This window comes from Tyto alba, unplaced genomic scaffold, assembly GCF_018691265.1.
Source record: "Tyto alba isolate M040663 unplaced genomic scaffold, T.alba_DEE_v4.0 Super-Scaffold_40, whole genome shotgun sequence".
Taxonomy (NCBI): domain Eukaryota; kingdom Metazoa; phylum Chordata; class Aves; order Strigiformes; family Tytonidae; genus Tyto; species Tyto alba.
Genome location: NW_024881316.1, coordinates 48,980,022 through 49,005,746, shown reverse-complemented (window position 1 = coordinate 49,005,746; position 25,725 = coordinate 48,980,022). Strand labels below are relative to the sequence as shown.

Sequence of the window (25,725 nt, the reverse complement as noted above, 5' to 3'; positions counted from 1 at the left end):
GGGAAGAAGCAGTTGGGTTGATCTGTGAGCGCAAGTTCAAGGAACAGCTGATGCAAATTAAATCGCTTTTTTTGATCGTCTGTAGAGAAGAGTCCAGCAGAACCCCAGGGTAGTGCTTGGACAGAAAGCAGACGCCTGCTGTCTCGGGAATCTTCAAAACATTTCTCCTTTCGCCAGCGCCGTTTGAGGCTTTCCTGAGCTGGGTCTGGGCCAGCCACGTTGCGCTCCAGTCCTCTGCGTATCCCCTTCAGGGGCTGGCACAGCAGGGATGTGGCATTACCTGCCTTCGATCCATGAGGCAGCACTGGGCATGGTGAGACTTAATACCCTGGGGATATCTGGTGTCTCCTCATCTCCTGGGTCCAGGTCTGGAGGAGGTGACCACCCCAACCTGCTTCTGTTGGCTCCCTCGTGCGTGCCAGCAGCACCTCGGTGAGCTGCGTATCAATCGCAGCATACATTGGAGGAGCTAATTTTTGTGCATAGGGATGAAGGTAAAGGAGAGGCTCGTTTAGAAGCAAATTAACAGAGAAGGTCTCCTTCAGTGCTTAATTACAGTGCTATCTGTCCAGCTTCCACCCCATGGAGAGCCCGTCGCACGCGACTGCGGTGGATTTGAGCCCGAGGGACGTGAAGCAGCGTGTCGCCTGCGTTGCCGTGTCACAGCAGATGTGTGGCAGAGCGCTGCCGGCTCCCGCCGACGGCGGGGAGAGTCACGACGCGTGTATGTGCGTGTGTTTTGGCAGAGCTGCAAAAATCAGCATTTACCACGTATTAGGGAGCCACCTCCCTTTCTGTCAAGTGAGAATAACATTGCAGAAAGCGCCCATTCCTGTGAGAGAGCAATTTTGTAGCAATCAGCAGTTGTTGACTCTTGAACAGCTTCTGCTGGTCCAGTCAGTTCTTTAGAGGCTGGGTTTTTTTGGTCTTTTTTTTTTTTTTTTTTTTTTTTTAATGGCAGCTTGCTAGGGGCCAGATACTGTTGTGACAGGACCTCTAAAATCCTTAAACTGCTTGAATCACTCCGAGGAGCCAAGCAATAAAAGAGCTAGAATAAAATGTATCCCACAATGTCCTTCACTTCTGCTGACAACTGCAGTTTAAATGACTGGTGCAACCTTTTAGCATAGCTAGCTTGCAAAAACTAATAAAAAATAAAATGAAGTCATAACAGCTACTTGCCACTGCTTCTTAGATGGGGAGTAGAGAGAAACTGCCTTTCTTTTTGGGTGAGCCGGTGCTAGCATCCTATTATTGCTGTTAATATTATATTCTGATCACTGTCATTAATCTATGCAGTAATTTTTAAGTTAGATAAGTTAGACAGTGTTTGTTAGAGAAGGGGCTTTGCTTTCATCATAAGGTAGCATTTATTCCATGAGCACCCTAATGTTTTCCAGAGCTTGTATTAGAATTATGCTTTTTAAAAAGCCCTAAGCTCTCAGGAGAGTGACTTGCTTGGCTGGTGTGAATTTAGGCATCTCCTTTCCAGGTGCTCTGATTCCTTGGATCCTTTGCCCGAAGCATCCAGAGTTTTGGGGACCCAGAATAATTTGTGACTTTGGGGGGAAAAAAGAAAAAAATATAAAAATTAACCATTGTAGTTTTTTATTTTGTAAACTGTATGTATTGAAGGCTCGTGATAAAATATTTGCAGACCTCAAAGAGCCAGCGAGGGTTGTGTACAGATGCTGGGTTCGCGTACTGTGGGTGAGTGGTGAAGCATGTATTTTGCGGGGCACGTTGAAATTAAATCCTCAGCTGTGGCAGTTGAGTAACATGTTCACTCGTGATTCCTGGAGAACTCTGGAAAGAGTTTTGCAGTCCAGGGAGGAGCGAGGGATGGAGGGGTTGTGACTGTTAGTTCCAGTTTCTGCAAACATCTTGTAGCCTTGTGCAGATGGAAACGTGCCACGTCCTGCAGCCTGCCAAGAGAGAGGAGAGCTACGTTCACGATATGTTTCCCTCTTTGTAGCCCAGAGATGTAGGCACTTGGGAAGGATTTTGCTAGCTGAAGTGAAGGATGGAAGCAGCCTTTATAAGCAGTTGCCAGTCCGGTCACTAGAGCCCAGCACCAGCTCCCTGCTGGGAGCTGCAGCGGAGCTGGGGCTGTGTGAAAGGCTGTGAGTATGGAACGCGTTAGTAAGAGTAGGGGTGGGAAGAGGGAGGCTTGGGACACTCTGCTCGTACTCGCCGCCAAAGCTGTAACTGTCCAAAAGGCTGTGTAGGAGGATGAAGGCAGGACATGGATGGCCCTGATAGGCAGCGCTTTTTGTTCTGAAACAAAAGGAAATGCCGCCTACAGCAACGGCACCGCCTGCTGAATGATAGTCCTGAAGCCTTGGACTTCAGTTAGCAAAAAGGTGTTTTATTTTGTTTCAGTTTTCGGTATGTGTAGCTGCTGAGATCAGACATTTGTTTGCAGCACAAGCGTGCCTGAGAGAGGATTTGAGCTAGAGAAAAAGCTGGATGAAAAATCATTGTGAGTTACTGGGCTTGAGGCTGGAACTGGTGGGTGGAGCTCGTGGTGTGTCTTGCAACAAGCCCGACTGGATGGCTTGCAGTGGTCCTCTTTGACCTTGGCACTTAGGGAACAATGTAGTTGTTTGGTTTTGATTTTTTTTTTTTTTTTTTTTTTTTTTTTGTGGGAAGTGGTCATATGCATGTAATTTGAGAGCTATTGGTTGCCAGGTGTTTTACTGAAAATGTTTTCTGTGGAGTCGAGAACGCCTGGCTTTGGGGTGATGGAGCGCAGAGCGGCTGACCCACATCTCATCCCATTTAGCTACAAACGATTTGAAATACCCCTTCTGCAGGTTGTCTTGCTTTGAGAGGTACCGGTGGCAGTGTCTGTAAAGCATGCTGATTATTTACCACTGCAGTTCTGTTGCTGGAGATTGTACTGGCTCTTACGAAGCAAAGTAATGGGCCAGGGTTTGGTGGAGTGACGGTAACTCGGCCAGTCAGTGGCAGGGCTGACAACCAAGAGCATCTCTCGTGTCCTTTTCGTGGACCTGGCTGTCCCTGTAAGTGTGCACACTGCCTTTTTAAACCGAAGCATCACATTCAGGTAGGGGAGGCTCAGAGTTTGCTTTCCTGGTGTTCCTGCAGTGGAAGGGCCTCAGAACCGGGTCCTTAAAACTCTGCTTGGGGACCTTTGGCCAGTTTGCTTTTTATTACGGATGCCCTGCGCTCTCTTTGTGAGTTTCTGCCGTGCTGTGGAATATGCAGGAGCCAAGGATGTGCCTTGTTGCTCTAGATATCGCAGCACCCAAGGAGGTACCTTTAGCTTGGGCCTAATCCTGCGCCTGTCTCCTCAGCTAGTGTCCTCCAGCCTCTGATAGTCCCCAGCAGCCCAGATTGTCAAGCCCATGGGAGCTTTCGGGTTTGAGGCCGACTATGTCATGAATCTTCCATCTGTTTGGAGATGGTCTGGAGGGAGTGTTATTAGCCAGTGTGTTAATAGGCAGCCTCTCTTGCACGATGCCTCTAGGCAATGAGTAATATGTTTCTTAAGTGCATGTGGTTTCGTTTGTGTTTTTATATTAAACAGGAGAAGAACCCTTGAGATCAGCGCTGGGAGAAAGAAGAAAAGTAGTGAAGGAGTTGATGTGTGATGCAGGACACGCCTGAGCTGAGGTGTAGAAGGTAAATCACAAACAAGCACTGCAGTGTCAGTCTGCTCCACGCCTGGCATTAGATTGTTTTATTTTAACACAGGCTACCAAAACATCTCTGTACATTTCTAGCAGCACTCTCCTTTCTCCCCAGACTCAAGTTAAAATAACGGTGAGATGGGGAAGGCTTGGGCAGCGCCAATACAGCGTCACCCATGGAGTCTTAATCAATCCCCTTACATATTTTTTTGGCCATCAACTCTTTTATTTTAATCATCTATTATTAGCTGAAAGTTTTAGCCAAGTTCATTTGGCAAAACTGCAAGCGAAGAAGTGGCATTTCACAATATTCGGATTTCGACATTTTAAATTCTGATTTTAAAAGCAGTGTTGAATGTCACTGATGGTCTGAGCTCGCTGGCTCAGTCTCTGGGTGCCTCGGGATCCAAATCCCTGCACACAGCTCAGTAGGGGAATTGGGCTCTAAAACTGTATGCATAATCTGAAAATTTTCTTCTTTAGCATCATTCATTGGGGCAGTTTCTTGTCCCAAAACACTTTCTAACCAAGGTAGCTTCACTGTGTAAGGATTAGTCCGTGGGTGCTGATGCACAGGTATTGCAGAGGTGTGTAGCTGACTGGGAACCACAGGCAATCTCACTGCAGGGGCTAGAGATTGCTGCCAGCAGCACATTTCTCCTTCTCCAGCTTTCCTCTCCACTCCTGTAATGATGCCAGAAGATGAGATTTTGTGCCCTGTGCTGAGCTCTTTCTGGCAAACTCTGGAGTATTGTCAAAACTGCTGATGAACTGGGGCTTGAGTAAAGGTGTTAAGTGTGAAATGAAGTGGCTGGAGCATGGAGTCACCTCTGCCTCTGCCAGGGAGTGTTTTTTGGCAGAGGGACACAAAACCACCAAGAGGCAGTTCCATCTGACTCGGAGCTACTCTGGTGGCCCGAGTTTTTGAGTGGAATTAGCACATGGATTGTTACTGGGAGCCACCACAGTTGGGATTTGGCTGCCGGCTCTAACTCCTGCTCTTAGGAAAATTTGTATGAAATGTAATGGCCCATGATACAGCAAGAAGCAGACGAGGTGATCTCAAGATCCCTTTTGGCCTTGAGCTCTACTAATCTGTGAAAAAAATCACAGCTGCATCTCTAATGACACATGACCTGTTCAAGCCCCTGTTTTGACTTGCTGTCAGAAGATTTCTCCAGGAGCGCTGTGGCCATGTGTGTCATGTTTGGAGCATCTGCTCCATATATACTTGGGTTGAACCACTTCCAGCAGACCTAGCAACTGTGCTGGAGATTTCCTCCAGGAAATCCAACCATGCAGGATAGTGTTTAGCTTCTGGGATCATGGCAATCAAGCAAGCTGTATTGAAACTCTTTTAACTTGCCTTTTTTATTTTATTTTTTTTAACCTGTTAGCTGTCTCCCCACCCTCAACCACATATCTGTACATTGAGGTTTTTTTTTTTTTTTTTCTGCTGTGTTCAAGTGAAAGAGTAAATCCTTTCTGATTTATTCCAGAGCAGCCCTTGAGCTCAGCTCCTGTGAGAGCCTGCTGTCTTTGAGTTCAAAAGATCTCATGTCTTTGAGGCCGGGCTGTGGTCTTCTATCTTGCCTCAAAGTTAAACTGAAAGGGAGAATTCTTTTTTTTCTTAAAAAGAAAGAGAGAAAATAAGCACACTGTGTAAGGCAATTGCGCTTACCTGCAGCAGAAGAGAATGCTGTCATGCAGAATTTCAGGTTAAAATCTGGTTGTTTAGTGAAGGCTTTATTTTCAAGCACCTAGCATGTTGTTTGGTAAGTGTTTTGTAGAGATAAATACTTCCTTTTAAAGCAGTGCTGTTGGCTGGCCAGGATCCAGCCTGTGATCCTACATTAAAGCATTTTTTGGTGTTTAAACCACTCTATTACCTTGGTGGCTAGAAATGGTAGTTCTGATCCCTAATTTCCTGCAGATCTGCTGATAACAAGGTCTGGCTCAGGCCAAGTTTTGCATGTGCTAACTTTCGAGTTTGGTCTTTATGTCTGTGCTGAATTTCACTGCAGGCAGCAGTGTTGGTCACTGGCATAATTGCCTTGCTGCCTACTTGATGTTTTCGGGAAAGAATGCTAAAAGATAGGCCAGTGACATTGCAGTTCAACATTTAGGCTTAACATCTGCCTCAGTCTCTGCATTTTGTTTTCCTTGCTGCCTGACTCGAGGTGTTTTAGAGGTGGAAGCCATGCTGCTCGAACATGAGCTCTAGCACACACACCAAATAAGAAAGGCTTGCCTTAAATGTGGATTTTGAACGCTTAACTTCTCATGTCATCCCGTGGAGCAATATTAAATGTGTCCAACAGTTGTTGTGCGTATCGAATGACCGTGTTGACATAACAGAGGGGTTGGGTGTGGTTGATACCTTAAAATGTGTGTTATGCTGGACACTATAGCAATGAATATGAGCAATGAATATGAAGTGTTAAGCCCTATCCCCAAAGATGAGCTGCTCACCTTGAGAGGAGGTGCAGACAGCTATCTGGCACATATATATATATGTATGTATGTATGTATTTATATGCATGTATAGAGCAAAATAAGTATGTAAGAGCTATTATATGCTGGCTCTCTTCCATAGGGCCTTGCTTAGTCCAAATTTATGCAGTTGTTGTTACAGCTGTGTGTTTAGAAGGGCAGAGGTAATAGATATAACATATTTAATATATGGGGGCCCTCTTAAAAAATGGCTCTTCTGAGCAAGGTGACCTTGGCTCTGCTTCTGACTTGGGAAACCAGCAATGCAGTGGAAAGGAGATGCTGATCAGTGCAGTGAAGGCTCGGTCAGACACCAGCAGAAGGTAAAACACAGGTTGGGTTGGTGGAGTTCTAACCGAGTGAGGTTGTCAGGCTTGCTGTCTAAAACTGTGGGTGCTGTCCTAAACTAGTATATATTGAATGTATATGTGGGAGGAGTGTATCTGTTTTTTTTTTTTTGGTTTTTTTTTTAAAAAAAAGCTCCAATGTTGGAATGGCGTACTGGGGAGAAAAACGTGTTTCTTACCTGCCTCCAAACACCACAGTGATTTGCTGGCAGAGTGAGTGACAGCCCAGCTAGCTCTTACAGGCGTGGTGAAAGTCTCACGTGCTGCTCTGCAAGCCATTCTCAAAACTCTTAATTTCCAGAAACCCTTTCTTTCAAAATTTTATAGTCCGTGGAGTGTGTGCATGAGAACACCTTGGTGTTCATTCTGCTCCCTTTTGGAAAAAACACATTTAGAAAGCCAGCTGAAACTGCAGTCATTTCCTGGTTTGTCTGTGGACAGTAAATCCAGGCAGCTCAGGTTACGATACAAGGACAGGTAAGAGACTGACTCTTCTTTTGTTCTGTCACCACCTCTCCCGTTCGTTCTTCAGCAGAGAAAAACCACATATCGACCTTCTCCTGCAAACCTGTGTTCTGAGCCAGCAATAAAGTAGGAGAATGTTTTTCCCCAAATCTAATTTGAGACATGATGACTGGGCCATTCTTAAACGGCTTCCAACTTAACAATAAAGAAACTTCACAGAGTGCTTGGCAGGAGCCTCTGTACATAATTTAGATCATAATCAGATGCATTAACACGTTTTATATGGATCTCATGGGGGCCAAGAAGATGAGGTGTGCTGGGTAATTTCTTTCCAGATTTCCTTACCTGATTGTTTATTACTCTTGGGGACTTCATTTGTGGTCCAAATGTCACCAGCAGAATCCTGCTGCTTCATGTGCCTGCATTTAGAGTAGCTGGTAGCAAGGCTTCAAATAACCTAATTGGCGTGTTATCGTCAGTCTTTCCATCTGTGTGTGTCAAAGAGAGGATGGAGAGAGTACGTGGGGAAGGAGAGAGGCAAGAGGAACAAAAGCAAGGACCCAATTCTGCAAATTGCTGAGCTTCCCATGTGCCTGCAGCTCAGTGGGAGGGAAGGTGCTGAGAGTGCTCGACAAGTAGCGTGTTTCCCGCTGAGTACAATCATGAGCACTACTTCCAGAGAACTGCATGGGGGGAAGCGTTCCCTCCCCACCTTTTCATTCTAGCTGTTAAACATAAGCAGCTCTAATTTTATAAAGCTTCTGAAAGCTCTTCGGCACTCTGTGCAAGGAAATGATCAGATATCATTCGCACTGCTTCATTGTTTTGCCATGAATCCACCCCTGCCAAAAGCATCCTTGTTGTGAAATCTCTCCTTTGACAGAAGATTCTGTTGCTGCTTTGATAAATGGTGTTCTGGATTTCTTTCTGCTCTGCTGGTTTGTATTATCCCCTCAAAAAGTGGGAAGTGAAGTTCCCTGTCACTTCAATGTCTCCTTTATACGTGCTGAAGTAATAACCCTTTCCGTGTGTTTCATTGGTATTTATTTATTTTTAAATGCTGTGAACCGGTGTAATGTCAGGATTTCCAATCCTTCCCCACCCGTGGGCTGTCAGGGCCAGTATCTGCTCCGAAACACCCGGCTAGGCATTGGGAACCTGGTCGCCAGGGTGCAAGGGGATGTTCCTGGTCACTGGGACTCACTTGCCCAGCGTGTAACCCCAGGTAGCGGCCTCCACCTGCTACCATTGACCCACACGATCCTCGGCCGTGGGCCAGAAGTCAGCACAAGCAGGATCTGAACCCGCAAGGCAAGTTGAATGTGGGCACTGTGTTCAGGAAGGTGAGAAAGTTTTAAGAGCACAAAAGTGGCTGGATTACATCAGCTGGACTCGGGGCCAGGGAACAGGCAGATGTACAGGCACAGCCTTGGTGCTGCGACAACCTGTGCCAACAACACAGAGTCCCTCTTTCCCAATGATAATGATACTGAAAACCACCCCAGGCTGGAAAGTCACAGTGTTTTACTGGCATGCAGCGGAGTGCTGTGGCATGGTACTTTGGGTGCTGTGCACAACCTACAGGCAAACTGCACCAGCTAAAACCCTCGTGGGCAAAGCAGGTTTAAGTGCAGAAAGGTCATTTGGATGCCAGAGGAGAAGCACTATTTTCTGTTTGCCTCTTTCTTTTTACTTTTATCCTCAATAATTGTTTATCAACAACATTTTCCTAGGCGATGATGAAGCTCAGCATCGCAGATTAGCTGAGATTGTAAAGTGACTTTTACAACAGAACATAATGATGATTAAGAAGTGAGTATCCTTAAAAATCAAGAGGTGATTGGGTTGTTGACTTTCCATTTCATGTGCCCAGCGAGTCCCTGTGTCTCACCCCTGTAACACCAGTGCCTTGTGCTGTTGAAATGTTGACGGGGAGAAAGGAGGAAGAGCTGAGTCACCCAGTGCTTCTCCCACAGACACCTGCGTTTCCCTGTGTTTTCCAGCTAAGCGCTGAGGAATGGCATTACTTGCAGGATATCCTGCCCGGAGGTATAAAAGTCACGGTTGTTGGGCTCTCCTCAACAAACCCTTTCCCTTCCATCTCCTGCTGATTTTTGAATCGTGAGAGAATCAGAGCAGGCTGATACAGGCTCTGAAGGGTTTGTGCAAGCGGGGCAGGCAGGCGTACACAAGAGGGAGAAAATATCCCCCCAGTCCCTTCGCTATTTATAGCCAGTTGACAAGCAGTTTCCTTGCTTCCAGTGCCCAAATTACCAGCTGTGGCTGATGTATTCTCCGTAGGTCAGCGGCACGTACAGCGACCGACTTGTCCTGACAAGCTGGGGGGGTTATCGGTTCAGCGGGCGAAGGCAGCGCGGTGGCATTCTGAGCAGCGCCGCTCCGCTCGCTCTGTGGTTTGGCTGGGGCACGGGCACGCCTGCTCGGTTGGGCTCTGGCAGGGGGTGGTGAAGGAAACAAGGAAACGGAGCATTTTGTTTCCTATTTGCTTAAGATCTACTTGGGCCGGACTTCAGAATTATTGATGTTCGACTTGTCTTTGTACCTAAACACTGCGACTGTTCAAACAATTGCTCAGCTGAAACTATTTCATTACCTCCTTGCTAAAGCATTATTTGATTTGGCTTGCTGTTTTGTCAAGCCTGTGAAGATAATAGCTTGCTTTAGCCTTTCGTCTCCAGATAGCATGAAAGAAGCTGCTGTCTGGAGGGGATGTGCTGCTGCCTTCTGTGAGATAGAAGCACCGTGGCTTATCTGCATGGCGTAGGACCTGTACGGCCTTCACCTGCCTCCTCCTTTATATCCTGCACGTATTGCTTAGCTGGGTCAGAATTTTGTTTGCTGAAGAACTGCCAGGTGCTGATCTGTTCCTGCTAGATCACAGCTACTGTTTTCTCTTCGTGCATAATTTGGGTAGCCCTTGTGTCTGAAAAAAAAAAAAAAAAAATTAAAAAAAAGGTGGTAAAACTTCCAGTGATATTGTCCACACGGTTCTATGCTGAAATGCAAGAGGGAAAAGTGTTGCTTTTCTGCTGTGTGATTTGCTTGTGTGGCCTGGCAGGTCCTTCTCATGTATGGGGAGAAGAGCAGAACTGCTGCTGAACAGGGAAACTGAGGAATTTAGGTTTTCTTTTGCCCAATTCCGGGTGAATATACTCTGCTATTTGGAGGATGCTGTTTAAGTGTCACAAGGAAGGGCATAGGCATAAATAAGGCAGAATGGGAAAGACAAAACACAAACTCTTCTGATGGTCAGAAATGGGAAGAAAGTGCTGCCTTTTTTTTTTTTTTTTTTTTTTTTTCTTCTTCTTTTTCTTTTTCCTTTTTTTTCTCCTGTATCAGGCAGTAGGATGCTGACTTGTGTATGTGTGTGGTTGCCCTCCACTGGTTGATATTAGAACGACCTCCCTTTATCAGAGATTTTTTGGCCAAATCAGCGTTTATCTTTAGATTGACTTTGAGTCAGGAGCATTTTAGATGCAGGGATGGGTCGTTGAGAACTGGTCAGTGCAACTGCTCACTCTTCATCTGCAAAGCCACCCTTGGCAAGAAGCAACTTCTGAGCTGGTGAAGTGTTGTCCAGTGCCAAGGGATGCACAAAAGCAGGCTGTTGCTAAACATGGGCAAAGTTTGCAGAGGAGTGCAGGTGCTTGCAGCAGCGTAGCCAGGCCTTGGAGAGGCTGCAAAACGCATGTTGCTGCAAGATGTGGCTCTGAGAAATGTGTCATCAAGGTCTGGTGACCCCAGGGGGCATGTCACACCTCAAAATAGGCAGCACACCCCTTGTCTCCTGGTCTGTTCAGTGGAGTAGGCTTGAGTTACACATCAGGCTGAGAATTATGTCATAGTCTTAATTACCAAATCGTTTGCTGGCCTTCAGTTTTACGAAAATGATCTAAAAGTGAGTTTGTCAGCACTTAAATGGCTGTTGTAGAGGAAAAGCAGAGGCTTAGAGGATTTAAGGGAACTGCATCTAGCACCTGAGATTTCCACTCAGGCGTGTTATATCGTGTCCTTGAAGGTTTCTGATACTCACTAAGTTGGGTAATCCTGTTCAGCAAAAACAGTGACTTATGGTTTGGGGGTTATTTTTCCATTTGGAAAAGCACCAGCAAAGCCAGGAAGATAGCTGTATGCCTTATAAGATCATATTAGGGGTGAAAACTTTGCTCTGCACTTGAAACCATTTCAAAATGTGTATACTAGGAATTATAGATTTTTGTCTTCTATGGATTTTGGCAAGACAGCTGTTAGAGCAAGCTGAAAGAAAAATGAACCTGAGAGGAGCTTTCAACTTTGGTGAAACTCAATAGTTACACTTTCCAGTAACAACAGAAGACACTTATAAAAAAAAAAAAAAATCCCAAACCTGGTGACACCTAGAATTCAAAGACAGCATCTAATCCATTCTTTTTTCCTCCCACTAAAGCAACTAGATGGGATCCAGTATGGGATGTGCACTCCTTGTGTGTCTCTCTGCGTGTTGGGTCCGTAAAGGATTTGGGGAATTGATTATGTAGTGTTTGAGCAAAGAGATGGGAGCAGAGGAATCCTTAAAAGGATGTCTCTTAAAATGTCTTTTAATATCAGCCCAACCCATTTAATCTCACAGTGTTGCTCTCATGAATGTTTTATCACCTCCTACAGGTATTAAGTCTTATCACACCACTAAAGCACCTTGAATTTTAATGTGAAAGTGGTATATGTGTCTCAAATTGAACAGATGTATTCCTCTGTCAAGATGTAAACATTAGAGAGAAGGAAGCACGGTGTGCTGGGAGACCTCCCCCTGTGTCCTGGGTTGAGTGAGTGGTGGAGTTTTTTGGTGGCAGGGGAGGGGGCTATCGGGGCGGCCCCCTGTGAGAAGCTTCTCGAAGCTCCCCCAGCTCCACGTCAGCTCCACTTCTGTTTGGAAAATTGAGCCAATCAGCTGCGCCTCTGCGATAACGTATTTAAGAAGGGACGTGGTGACGGGCAGTGGGACTTGTGAGGAGGAGTTGCTGCAGCTGCGTGAACACCAAGGTCAGTGGAGAAACGGAGGAAGAAAGGAGGGGGGAGGTGTGCCGGAGCAGAGACCCCCCTGTATCCTGTGGTGAGACAGCAGGGCGGCCCCCCCCTGCCACCCATGAAGATCTACGGTGGAGCAGACATTGATTTGTGGCCTGTTGCTCCTGCTCGCGTGATCAAGGTTCTGTGCCCGAAGAAGGCCGGGGTCTCATGGGAAAAGGCAGCCCCACTGCTGTAATTCAGCACTGGGAGGATTGCAGCATGCGGGGGAGTCCCACGCCGGAGCAGCTTGGGAAGGGCTGCAGCCGTGGGAGGGAATCCAGTCGGAGGAAGTTGGTGACCCATGACGGAGCAGTGTGGGGAACGCTGCGGCCCGTGGGAGGAATTCAAGTCGGAGAAAGTTTGTGGAGGACTGTCTCCTGTGAGAGAGGGACCACGATGGAGCAGGAGGAACAAGTTTCGGACACTCCCCTCACTGAAGATGAAGGAAGTGGCAGAGCTGCCTACACCCCCCATTCCCTGCCCCTGCGCCACTGGGGGAGGAGGTAGAGATATCGGGAGCAGAGCTGAGCCCGGGAAGAAGGGAGGGGTGGGGGGAAGGTGTTCTCAAGATGTGGCAATGCTTCTCACTGTTCTACTCTGTTATGTGTTGTTAGTGTCTGTATTAAATGTATGTTCTTTTTTTCTTCCCCTAACGAGTCTGCCTTCTGCTCGTGATCATAAAAGGGGGATTTTTCCCCATCCCAGTCCTATCTCGAACCCCAAGCCTGGCTCTCTGTCCCTTCTCATTGCTGGAGGGGAAGGGAGAGAGAGCTGCTGCATGGTGGTTGGCTGCCAACCAGGCCTAAACCACAACACCCTGTCACCAGGTCATCCATTCAATGAAGAGCCTACCAAGAGTTACTTCTATTATACGTCTTTATCTAGTTAATATATCTCCAGGAAAGACTTTGGCCTTCTCTTTGGCATTTCTTTGAATCATAGAACAAAGCAGGTTGGAAGGGACCTTTGGAGGTCTCTAATGCGACGTCCTACTTGGACTAAAGCTAACAGCAAATGTAGATGAGGTTGCTCAAGGCTTTGTTCGATTGAGGCTTGACCGTTGCTGGGGTGGGAGGGTCTACCCACCTCTCTGGGCTCCTGTTCCAGTTATTTGTTTTCCCCCTGTATATCCAGTCATAGGAGACTACATCAAAAGCCTTGCTGATGTCAAGGTCATCAACATCAACTGCTGTCCACTCATCTACCAAGCCAGTCACTTGATTACAGAAGACAATCAGATTGGTGAGGTACATGTTGCCCACGATACATCTGTGCTGTTCCCAGTCACCTTCTTGCCCTTCACGGCCATGGGAATGGCTGCCAGGAGGATTCTCTCCATCAACCCTTGCCCGCAGACTTCTGCCAGCAGCAAGGTGCCATGCAGGCAGCCAGGCAGGGTGTGTGGTAGCCTTTCCAGTTGCGTTGCTGTCCTCTTTATTTCCACCTCGGAGGTACAAATGCTCTCAAGAGCAAGTTTGTGTTGTCAAAGTTTGATGCTTGGAAACTTAGTGCAGATAACCTTGGCTTTGTCTCGACTTGGCTGCTCACAGGCTTTCATTGCCTTAGCTAATAAAGCCTTTACAATTGCTTAGAGACACTTAAAGCTGTTAGTGTTTAAATAAAGGGATTAATTTTGGGTACCCTGCTGCTAAACTTGTATGTTTGAAATTTGAAAAAGTGTGTTTTCCCTGTGAGGTGTGAACAGGCTCTGAAAACCAGTTAACTTTTATCAGCTAAATGGACTGTAACTCCTTGTGAGGAGCCGCTGAACTCTTCGGCATCGATTTACACTTGCCAGGCAATGGGAACAATTATGCTGACTCCATGAAGAATAAATACAGAGGGATCTTACAACATGAGTATAGAAAGGTGCGTCAGGAACGCCTGCCCTTTAAGCCTACTCCTGCTGTTGATTTTATTGATGATTAAGTCGGGATTTTAACATTTCTATGCCTTGGTTTCCCTGCCTATAAATTACTTGTGCCTTCCTTTTAGATTATTGAGGACTGCTTGGCTATCATGTATAAAATGCTGTCAAGGTAGGGTGCCAAGTGAATACAAACTATTTTATTTTTAGTGCCTTTTGAAATCTTGGACTTTTTGTTCTCCCTTTTTATCTGTCTCTTTCTTTTTAATCGCACAAAATGGAAATAAACTCAATCACAGCTGTTGCTGGAGAAGAATCATTAGGCCCATCCAGCTGGCTCTCTCGGGGCCAGCGCGGGATTGTTCCCTACGCTGTATTTCAGAAGTATTTTATCTCCTTTAGTCTTGTGTGTGTGGAGTGATGAGCGTCTTTCACTTCTGTCAGCTCTCTTCATTGATCCAAATGAGAAGGGATATTTTTAGGTGGCTGTAAGTAAATGGACATCAGGCAATGCAGAAAGGGAACTGAGTTATTTTTGGAAACCCATCAGCAGGTCCTGCTGCAAGTTTTGTCTTCGGTTGGGCTGTCTCAGGTTGTGGTATCAGTTCCCAAGGTTGTGAACCCGGTTTCTTGGGTGTGATTTGCCATCGGTATCTGGAATTAGCAGCTGCTCTAGATTGTCTTGATGACATCAGTTTGTGGGAGTTAATTCCCCCTAAACCAGCCTGGCTTGGAGGGATGCAGGGTGATGACTGAGCTGGAGCTTTTGGGGCAGAAGATGAGGTCAGCTTAGGGACATCATGTGAAATACACCTCGAGTGGAGACAAGCCCATGGAGACAACCCCACAGCTCGAGCCCTGGATGAATGTGCAGAAGACTTGGTGTCTGTTAGTGGCTGCACAGCAGGTTTCGGCGTGCTCTTGGGCAGTTCATCTGGGTTTATTCTGCTTCCATGGATTGCAGAAGGATGACATTATCTTGGTTTTGCTTAGTCTTTTTTTATAAGCGTTTTGGGACAGCTCCTGCCTCTCAGTGAACTTGTGCACAGAGCTTGCCGATGCTGCACGGAGCCATTAGGCACTCCTGTTACTCAGCTGTGAATGTGCGAGTTGGAGTCCGTGGGGGCAGTGACTAAACCTACACCATTGCTGGTTGGAGAGCTTGAAAAGCCCAAGCAGAAAACATCATGTGTGTGATTCGGCTGCACATAATCTTCTCTCTCTCAGGAAAGACCCAAATCTAATTTCAAAGGTCAGAGCATGCTCTCACCTGGGTGTTCCAGGCCCTTTTATAGAGCAGTTGAAGGCCATTACTTAAAATTAGCTTGCTGCTTGGGGAAAGCTGATACTAGCTTCCTATTAGGACTCGTTTCAAAGTTCTTGATGATCGTTTACTTGATGGGCTCCTATTGAAGCTTATGTGGGTACAAGGTAGAAAATGGAAGACAAATAGGACCCAATACTGCTTCCTGACTGAGAATTAAAATTGGGTGGTCACAATTCCCCTTCGGCACAATTCTACTTCTAGGGTGGGTTTTGGTGGTGGCTTGTTTTGGTTTTCTTTAAGGATCTCTAGTGAAGCTTTCCTATGCAGGCCAGTGGCCTGCCTTTTGAGTTGGGCTTATTTTTATTTTTCTCAAAATTCCTGATGAACCAGACATGTTCGGGAGCACTGAGAAGGGGAACACGTGATTCTGAAGCAGGCTTAAATTGTAAAGCACAGTCAGATCTGCTAAGCAACAGCATTGACACGTTTAAATAAATCTGCTGTTGAGTAATATAGAGTGACATATTGAGAGCAATTAAAAAAAAAAAAAAAAAAGGAAGAAACTCGGCACAAATTTGGGAAATGACTGGAACGGAAACAGAACGTAGATGTCAGAGAGAGCATTGGATAAAACAGAGTGAGATCTGCTCCACCAAAGGACCATACTGGGGAACCAGGATGTCCATCAAGAAGGATGAGACAATAACAGAAGTGCAAATTTATGTTGAAATTGTCTCTTGGCAGTAGGTTCCTTGTGTTTCTACTTCTCTGCCAACACTGATGGTCGCAAGGATTGGAAAAATTAACACTGCCTAGCTCAGGAGCACGTGGTAGGACGTCAGAGAGCTTAGAGAAGGTAGGGTGGCAGTTTTTGTTGCTGTGCCTTTCTTAATGTTGTTCCTCTGGGCCTGTAGTGAGTTGGGTGAGGGGCCTGTTGTAGCCATCGCTGTAGAGGTGGGTAACGCTGTAGAAGAGGGCACAGACTGAATTAGGAGGGTTTCTGTTTGGACCTGGTGAAAGGAAATCACTTGTGGATCTCAGCTGTGGAACTCACTGCTGCAAGAAGCTATGAAACCAAGTACTTGATGTGGTTTTCCTTTTATTTTTTTCTTTTTTATTTTTTTTAAACAGTTCAGGCTTTGTACATGATTGATTGCTTCCAAAAAGTATATTGGTGGACAGCTGCTGTTTTTCAAAGGCTCATGCAACTTCTATTTGCTGGTGGTTAGGGGAAAATTGTTCCGTATAAGCTGTTCTGTGACTATGATTTATGAGTATTTTCCACCAAAGCAGCTGGAAATGAGCACTCAGGAGTGAGGGATTGAAGTGGATGGATCATTGGTTTGATCTAATATAGCCATCCTTGTGGGTTTTTTATTATTTTTATTGGATTCTATACAGTGGTCAAATTGAGTTGTGAATTTTGTGGCTATCTTAATGACTTTGTTCCAAGCTGATGCCTTCACGTCTGTCTGCACGGCACGTTCGCAGTGGAGTTGGTGGCTGTGTCATTGAGCCCTTCAAAGTGTGTGCTCACCGGCAGCTTTCCCAGGCTCTGGGAACATCTCCCCTTTTCTTGGCTGGGCATCAAGTATTTACTCTGGACACGAGCAGGTTTTTTTCCGTGGATGGCAATAGTTAACTCAAACACTAGCCAATCTATTATGCTATTAAGCATAAAAGGGAGATAGCTGTGCTGTCCCTTGCAATATTTTTGTGCAATCTGAGCCATTTATGGCTCAAGCCACTGAGATGAGAGTGAGATGGCACAGCATGAGTGATGCTAGGCCTTCCTTTTCTGCCCACAATAACTGGTACACATGGCCAGAAGAGACATTTGTGGCTTCCTTGTCCATTAGGACCTCTCGGCATCTATTCTGCAAATGGTCCCTGAAGCTGGCGTGAGTTGGAGATGGTCTGATCTTTGGGATGATGGCTGGGAGACAGCAGCTTGTGTTGGAAGCGATTGCTTCATCTGTATGAATGTTGTGCTGGCATTGTGACCCACTGCCCATTTCTGAGCTGCTCTGAGGACATTTGGCCCCGCTTACCCAGCAAAAATAGCTATTGTGCGTTGGAGATTTCTGCCTGGAGTATTTTTAAGCCTGGCGTGTCCTTGCCAAAGTAGCTTCAGCCTTCCCAAACGTGCCCCCTCTGTTAACATTTGGATTCTCTTCACCTTCTGTTGTGAACGGGCAGGTGGGACTGCACGTGGTGAGGCTTGCTTGGGCGATCTCCAAAGTGCAGAACGGATCCACCGTATCCATGGCACACAGTTTCTCTGGGCCACGAAAGCGCGTTAGCGGTGTTAACTGTTCAAAGCCCTGTCAGCTCTGACTGAGATCTGTCCTGCACACCCTGCTGCCAATCCGGGGAAACTGTTCAGCTATTAACTTTGCAAAAACTTGGCTGGTTTAAGCTGCTCAGTGCTAGCACCGGTCTCACCACTCATTGCAGTGGATGAATAGCTAAAGCATTTGGATTATATGATTACATCAGACAGATTGTCTCAAAGCCACAAGGGACTTAGCTGGCCTGTGTGTTTGATACCAGTTAATAAGGATTTATTTAAAAAGACACTATTTCTTAGTATTAGACATTCTTTAATGTTGTCAGAGTGTTCTAATAAAATGGGACTGTGGCATCTGGTCTTATCTGTTAGTCTTCCAGTAACTGTTGAATCCATCATATTGGAGGGATAGAGCTCACCAAAGCATTAGCTCCCAATAAATGTCCTGAAAATAGCAAAGTGGGGCTGCCTATGGGGTTCTGGAGAACCCCATGGAAGATTGAAGGCATCAAGCAGTAAGTATTCAGGCTTCATTTGTGCTGGTGTTCCCAGAAGTACTTGTTGAGTCTACATTGAGCCAACAGATGATATTTTTCTCTAAGTACAGTGCTGAAGCATTGCAGGGGCTGTTACAAGTGCCTGACTAAATTAATAATCATTCCAGCTGTTTCTCCAGCTAGCTAATAGGACACCGTTAGGTTCAGGAGAGCAGCTGGGAAGTGGCTTCAGACCAGGCTGTGTGCTTGACAGGTTTTTGGTTTCAAAGGCAGAGGATTTAAAAAAAAAAAAAAAAACCAAAACAAACCAAAAACAAACAAACAAACAAAAAAAAGAAACCCAACAATCAACTCACACATGGAGTCATGCTTTGGTTGCCTTGGCCTGGAAGGCAGCGTTGAAGCTAAAAACTCTATTAGTGGGTTTCAATTTACTCAGGCTGAATCCTTCCCTGAGGATTGCTCATGTTCTGTGGAATTACAGGGTTTGGTGTGATAATGTTTTTCTCCTTTATTGCTCCCTTTTGCACTTCCTCGGCGCGAGCAGGCAAAGCAGCAGCAAAGCTCTTGCAGAGACTCAAGGGCTGGCATGGGAGTGCAACTCTGTGAGACCAGGAGATGTGCAGGCACAGCAAGACGTGGTTGAAGGAGATGAACGATGCTTGCAAGCTTTGGAAATAATAAATTACAGTAGAGGAAACCAGTGCTGGGTGTCTGCCCTCAGAGTGCTGGACCTTGGGTGGCTTGCTGCAAGGGAGGAGGATGGAGGTGGGTGACAGGAAAGCGTGAAGGAGGACATGGATGAACTAAACTGATGGGCTGACAGTGCTCATCTGTGGAGGGTGCAGAAGTCACAGTGGGGCACTGGGGTTGTGGCAGAGGGAGAACAGGAGAGACCCAAATGGGGGAAAGTGGGATTCGAGGCGCAGAGGAAAGGTGGTGAGAGAAGGGCAAAGAAAATGATCTCAGCAGCTGCATTTTGCGCGGCTACTCCTGTATCCTGCAGCTGTTCATTAGAAATTCTGTTTATGCCACAGGGAGTTTTGGAGTCTCTGAAGCTGACACAGTTTTAATAGACAAAGACATTTTGAGTGCAGCACATCTGCTCCAGGATGCTAAGGAACAGGCTCCATGCGGCAATGCCATTGGTTGAAGCATTTCATCGTGCGTTTTTTATTTTAAGACCTCCTCTCTTTTATCCTAAAAAGTAATTTTTGAGGTCAAAAGAAGTGCTGTGTTTGCTCCTTAAGTTAGCAGCCCTTAAACAGTCCTGCTGTACTCTTCCTAATACTCTTGAGTTCCCAGCCCTGAGAGTTACTAGTATCACCTTTTGCTTTGAAGGATCCGAAAGCATTTCATGAAAGTGTTCATCGTGGAGGAGGGAAGCAGCGTTTCAGTAAGGAATACACTGAATGTAACACATGAGAGTGCAAAAAAAAAAATGTCAGTGTGAGTATGGGATCACACTTGCACTTCCCAGAGTATGAAGGGTTGCTGATGCCTCCTGAGCCTCAAGCGCGAGCTGGGAACTGGAAGAATCCAAATAAAATTAAGTAATATGTAAATTATGTATACGACAAGAATTTCATAAAACTTAGGGAGTTGTGCTGCGGACAGTTTTGGTGGGTTTTTCTCCTGTTAAGTTTCAGGTATTAAGAAATGCTAAAAGGGAGCCAGTCGGTTTGCACTGCGTCTTGCCCAAGCCGCAGCGGTAAAGCTTGGGGCTGGACAGACGCTGCTCCAGAGCAGAGGCCTCCTTTGCTCCTCTGATGACTAATACAACGCTGCCTTGTGAAAAATTTGGTGGGTGGGTATATTTAACTGATCAATTTATTTCTAGGCAGTTTCAATAGCTTAACTTTCATAACCCGTGGCTTACCAAACCCCATCTAATCTTGCTCAGTGGTTGAAACTACCTTGTGCAGGTGAAAAGATAATTCCTTCCTTCACCTCCAGCTTCGGCCAAGTTCCTTTGATCCTTCTTTCCCTGACCTCTCTCTTAGGCTTTCACTAAGCAGGACGGTGTAACTTTGCCCTTCCTAACAGGTCTGTTATTACTACATCTGTCCTGCAGTGTTTTCTGTATACTTTTCTACCTACCCATTATGATAGGAGCAGTCTCTATGCCGACCACACAAGCTGAGTGGAGTTTGCTGTCTCTCATCCTGCATCTTCCAGGGACTGGGTGGTGTTAGTCTTCTCCAGCCACGCAGCTTGAGGCTAGGTTTGTCATTTATGTTTCTCTATAATATCTTGCAAGCAAAGCACTGGGCACCAGTAACAAACCAGCACACAGCGTGTGTCAAATTATCCAGCATTCCAAATCCAAGCAGCGACTTCACTTTGTAGAAATTTAATTATCATGCATTCTGCTAGTGCTTATCTTCTATCATACACTCTTCCACTGGTTAATAACTTTGTTAAGCACACCCACAAGCTTCAGGCACTGTGTTTCATTCTCTCGGTGGATTTTGAAGCGCTGTATTTGGCCGCTTCCACATCTGCACGTCCTAACCTGTGTAGTGCAAGTGTCCTGCACCGATTTCCATTAGCTGGACTGTAAACATCTGGTTTGTTAGGCCTGCTTAAGTCACCTTGTCAGGTTCCTTTTTGCTTTGCACATCCCTGGTAATTAGCTTATATTTCTTTCTTTCAGCCATCATAAGATTGCTTCAGCTGGCAGAGATCTTCGCTGAAAGATCTCTACCGGCCGTGCCTCTTGGTTTCAGGTGGGGACTTTGGTCTGGCACAGCACTTGTGCCAGCAGCGTTTTTACGGCAAGGATGCTACACGCCGTATCGCTTTCTGCCACCATGGGGGTTCCTTACACAGGAGGGAGATCTTAGATATGCTTTGTGGTACTCTGTGTTTTAAGGATAGGCCATGACCTGGGGAGCTCGCAGGTTAAATGGGGAGAGAAATGGTCAGACATGCATGTTCACTGTGACTCAGTTTACCCCCGAGTTGGGTCTTTAGAGAAGACTTGTAAGGTGCAGTGCTGGGTTGATGTGTGAAAGGATCTCTGCTCCTGGGGGGTCCAAAAAAGAAACGGGAGGAGAACACTGTGTGTTACTACCCAGAAGGACCAGTAAAACCGGGGGCGTTTGTGTGATGGGGGAGGAAGAAACAGGACAATTGTCAACTTTTCTAAGAAGGTTAGAAAAAGGGCAAAATATCCTTAGATTTATTATTTTTTCCCCCTTGGCTGACCTTAAGTTAACCAGCCTTCTGTACCAAGGTAGGGACAGAACAGCCTGCTCTCCAGCCCATCCTGGTCTGGGCTTGGTTTTTGTTGGAGGTGTGATTTCTCCAGAAGCAGTTACTGTGATTCAGTCTCTCTGTGCAGAGTGCATTTCCACTCTGGTATGTGGCCAGATCTACACGAGTATATATGTTCCACAGCCTGCCCACGCACCAGTGCTACCAGCTACTGGTATAACAGCAGCAGTGGGGTTAGAGGGACAGTTTTTAAACAAGCTCAGCAGAGGCGGTGGCACAGTAGTGTGTGGCACGGTGACGTCTTTCTCCTAAAACTTCTGCAGACAGTGAAGATGCAGATTAATTGAGCCACTGGGTTCCTGCTGTATTGCATGCCCATGAGTGCAGCAGAAAGGCATTTAATGTCCCTCACTTAATTGGGACTGTGTAACCCAGGTGCCTGGTAATGACCGGGGGGGTTTTTACCCATAGGACCCCATTTGAAGCTTGTCTAAATTAGCAGAGTCCTGGCAATAGTTGCATTTGTGCATCTGAATTTCTAGGGTGCTTTATAATGAACTGTGGTGGATAAGAATCCACCTGCTATGTCAATATGGGTGATTACGGCGCATCAGGTAATTTAGTTATTTGGTATGATCGATTGGGCTGTCTGAAACAGAGCAGCCTCCACTTACGTGGTGATGAAGCGTTCTCCAAAAAGTGCAGAAGGCCGTCAGCTTGCTAATGAGCCTGGGTGCAGCTGCCCGCCCCGCGCATCGAAGGCTTTTCTGAGAGGAGGGGAAAAGCTGGTGTTAGACACACAGCAGCACAGATACAAATGGGAGGACGGGGAGCGAGCGAAGGAACTATTCCAGGGAGGGAAGGTACGTTTGGAGTTGGTTAGCCTGGTTGATTTGGGTGTGTGGCACTGACAAATTTAACATCACTGCACCTTGCTCGGATGTGGCAGCTGGGGTTCCCCGGTTTCTATAGGCTTTCTGTGGAGATAAACTTCCCGGCGTGCCTGGGTCGCACGGACTGACTGCTGACCTGCCCCCTTGCCCGCTGAAGTCCATGAGAAGCCGCCCGTATGATTTCAGGCTTGGTAGAGGTTCAGTCTCCAGAACTGGCTTATTTGCTGCGTGAAGGAAATGGGCAAACTTTCCAGAAAACCCATAGAAACAGGTTATTTTCCATAGTGAGCCACCCTGCTAAATAAGATGCTGTTAAGCATCTCGTGTGTTTCTCTGCTGTTCGGGCAATATTTCCTTTAACTTTTCTAGGACAGAGAAGATCATAAATTTGTGCTTAAATATGACCTGAAGCATCTATCAGAGAGCAGGAACCTGAGTTCTGCCATGTGGTTATTTGCTGCCGAGGAAGTGGTGATGATGGTGTTTTAGGGAGGTGAGAGAGGTTTGTATTTTTGCCTTGGGGAAAATAATAGGCCTGAGCTATCTAGGGCTGAAAACCACGAAGAATACCAAGGACTTGAGCTGTCTCACAAAGTCAGCATTTGGAAAGCCAGCTCTCTCCTCCTGCCAGGAGTTGACCTCTGCCTGCTTCTCTCATATGATGCGAAGCACCTGGCTCTTCACTGTGGTTTTACCTTAAGACAGTTCTTGTTCATTAATTGCTTCGAGGTAAAAGCAAAAAGAGCCTTCCCCTCCTCCCACACGTAATTTATCCCTTTTAGCAGTGAACAGAAGATCGGCCACGCACCTACTCCTTGAGTAGCTTGTGCCACTGCACACGATGGAGCAAAGTACCTCCTTCCTCAGTTTGCTTCCCACGTCCCAAAAAATCTTTAGCGCTTCATAAATGGGAAATGTGGTGAGCAGTATGACACCAGCTTTCTTGTAAAGCTCTGTCCTGCAGTCCCTTGCTCTGAGATTTGGAAGGGGGTGAACTTTGCATCCAGGGTGCTCTGCCATTCGGTACTACAGAACATAAAAGGATTTGCTCATAAGTTGGCTATTTCTTTGTGCAGATAAGTGCTTGTGTGCCGCCTGGAAGAATAAATAAAACAATATGGCTTGTTTATTACCAGAAAACAACACTAAATAATAAATTTAAGAACTAAAAGCTCTATATGTAAAGTAGATTCGCAATGCATTATGCAAAAAGCAAGAAGGCACCGGAGAAGGAAACCGCTGGAAGAAGGCAGGCTAGGAAGATGGACGATCTTGCGGACAGGATAATTAGATGTGGAGTGAATCCCAAGTTGGCGCAGCTTCTAGGGTGAACGTGGGCAAGTTGTTTCTCCATACCTTCACTACCTGCTCTTTAAAAACTGGATGCAGTTTTACTGCCTTAAGGATTTCATCAGAATAAATGGATGTTCGTGAACCACTCGGTTAACTTCAGCTGAGGAGCATGACAGACCTTCAGCAGCTGCCTGTCGCAGAGGGCAAAGCAGGCAGGTTTCTGGAAGCACTTGGGGGAGAGATTTCTGTAGCTTTTGCTTGCCACAGTACTGAGCATCTCCTGAGGCATGCTTCTCTCCCCATACCCCAGATGGGGAACAAAAGGCTGTAAGCCAGCCTGTCAGTTCTTCACTTGTCTGCCTCGGAGCAGTTTGAGTTCACCTTTGCATTGTAAAGAGGGAGAACGAGGCACAGAGGTTGCATGATTTCCCCTGGGTGCTGGGGAGAGGCAATGTTAGAGCTGGAGGAAGACCCAGGATGTCTTGACTCTGGGTTTCTGCTCTCATTTCTGAATTACTGCCACTTGAAAGCCCAGACGCAGAATCATATAATCATTTATGTTGGAAGGGACCTCTGGAGGTCTTTGAACCTGGGCATTGTCCAGCTGAATTTTGAATATCTTTGGCCTCCTATCACAAGGGCCAGCTTTGGCTAAGCAGGTAGTGGCCAGGGCTGCAGTTTGAGGGCACTCCCCACCTCCGTGTGCTTTTTCATCTGGCAGTGCCAAAGCCCTGGAAGGTCTTGTTGCTGCCACCGCAGATGGATTTGCAGGTAGTCTGCAGGAGGAACCCCCACTCCCAACCCTTCCAGTCATCATCTTCTTGCTCCCAGCTTGGATGTCCAGTGCACTTCTCCCAATTCTCCCTCCCTTCGCTTCCTTCTTTCTTTTCTGTGACGATGAGGCAGCTCAACTTTCATCCTTGAGGGAGCAACGTTCCATTTTACCTCCACCATCTCTTTTGGGTATCGATTTCCCTGTTCACCTGTCATAAGTTCTCAAAAGCACCAGCAGAAGTACAAACGTGCATTCTGGGGTCTCTCCTGTAGGGGTTTATCAACTGATGATGCTGCTTCTGGGTTTTCATGCCATGAAACTCCAGAAGGCGGGATTGCTTCTGAGAAAGGTCTGATCCTGAACTTGCGTGCTGGGGCTCTGCAACCAGCGGCAAAGAGTTCGTGCTGATTATAATGATCCTTTCGGCAGCTGCAGCAGACTTATCTACCTGTTTCATGCCCGGAGAGCCTGCAGGTCCTGGCACTGAGCAGCTTCAGGGTGGGAGCACAGGCCAAGGGCTGGTGCGTGCTGCGGTGCCCTTGGAAAGAGATGCCAAGGTTGCAGGAGCAGGCACCCTTTGTTCCCAAGAACCTGGGGGGGAAAGCACCTCTCAAAGGGTTTGTCTCAAGTGCCACTTCTAAACCACCCCAAATACCTCTCTGAGCCCTGTCTGCTCTCACAGTTAAGGTTGGTGCAGAGTCTGCGAAGGAGACAAAGTCAGAGCAACTCTTAAAAGGTCCTGGGATTTCCCTTCTGGTTACATTTCTTCCCTTGATTTCTGTTCCCCATCCAGATGAGCTGTTGGGGCAATTTGCACAGGCAGTGGGTCTTTTTCTTCTCTCTCCTCTCCCCAAGGATTTCTCAGTTGCAGGAGATGCATCTGTGAAGACTGTAAGATGAAATGATGCTATGCTGGGAGCACTGGTGCTGTGCTGTCAGGGCAGGAGGATGCCTGGCTGGAGAGAAGGCAGCAAGCATGCTACAAAACCAGCGTCCGTGTTGTCTGGGACCTGTTTCGAAAGGAGCACATAAGCAGCAGAGGGAAAGAGTTAGAAGAACAGGGTGAACGTACATCATGCTGCCCCTAATATCATTCAGCCACTGCTGTCTTCAGCACACGTGGCTTCCTGGCTTTGCCGGAGCGAGCACACAAAGGGGCTCTCTTGGAGGATCTGTCCAGGACCCCTTTACCCCCTGCGTGCCCAGCTGCGGGTGTGGAGCATGGCTGGAAGCAGCTTTGGCTTCGCATGGAGCTGCAAGTGTGGTGGATGTTCCTCGGGTTAGAGAAAAGCTTCCTAAAGCCAGGGATGCATCTTATCCCCTGAATTCACAGATTACCAGACCTTTTACTGCCTGTACGTGTAGCGGCGTTGATCTTAGCCTAGGAGAATTCCTCTGTACCTGTGAACTCTCGAGATGGTACAAATCCCTCATGATGATCCCTAAGGCTGTAGCATGCAAAGCGTTTCAGAGTGAATTTTCCATCTGCTCCTTTTAAAGATCTGCTCTGAAACGTACCTTAAAGCATACACCTAATAGATTTATTCTCCTTGTTCAACTGCTGCTGTTCCCAAATTGATCAGAGATTTGGGTTGT

At 46.6% G+C, this 25,725-nt stretch overlaps 1 protein-coding gene across 5 annotated transcripts in view; it reads left to right on the top strand.

Annotated features, from left to right (window-relative positions):
* The window catches only part of EXTL3 (exostosin like glycosyltransferase 3), a 156,184-nt gene that overhangs the window by 91,827 nt on the left and 38,632 nt on the right, over window positions 1-25,725 (top strand). For 4 of the 5 annotated variants that reach the window (XM_042803612.1, XM_032997582.2, XM_032997581.2 and 1 more), the window contains exon 3: window positions 3,554-3,648. The exons of the other annotated variant lie outside the window; for it this stretch is intronic. The gene's annotated coding sequence lies outside the window, so the exon portion shown is untranslated. The remainder of the gene's footprint in view (window positions 1-3,553; window positions 3,649-25,725) is intronic. 5 annotated transcript variants of the gene reach the window in all.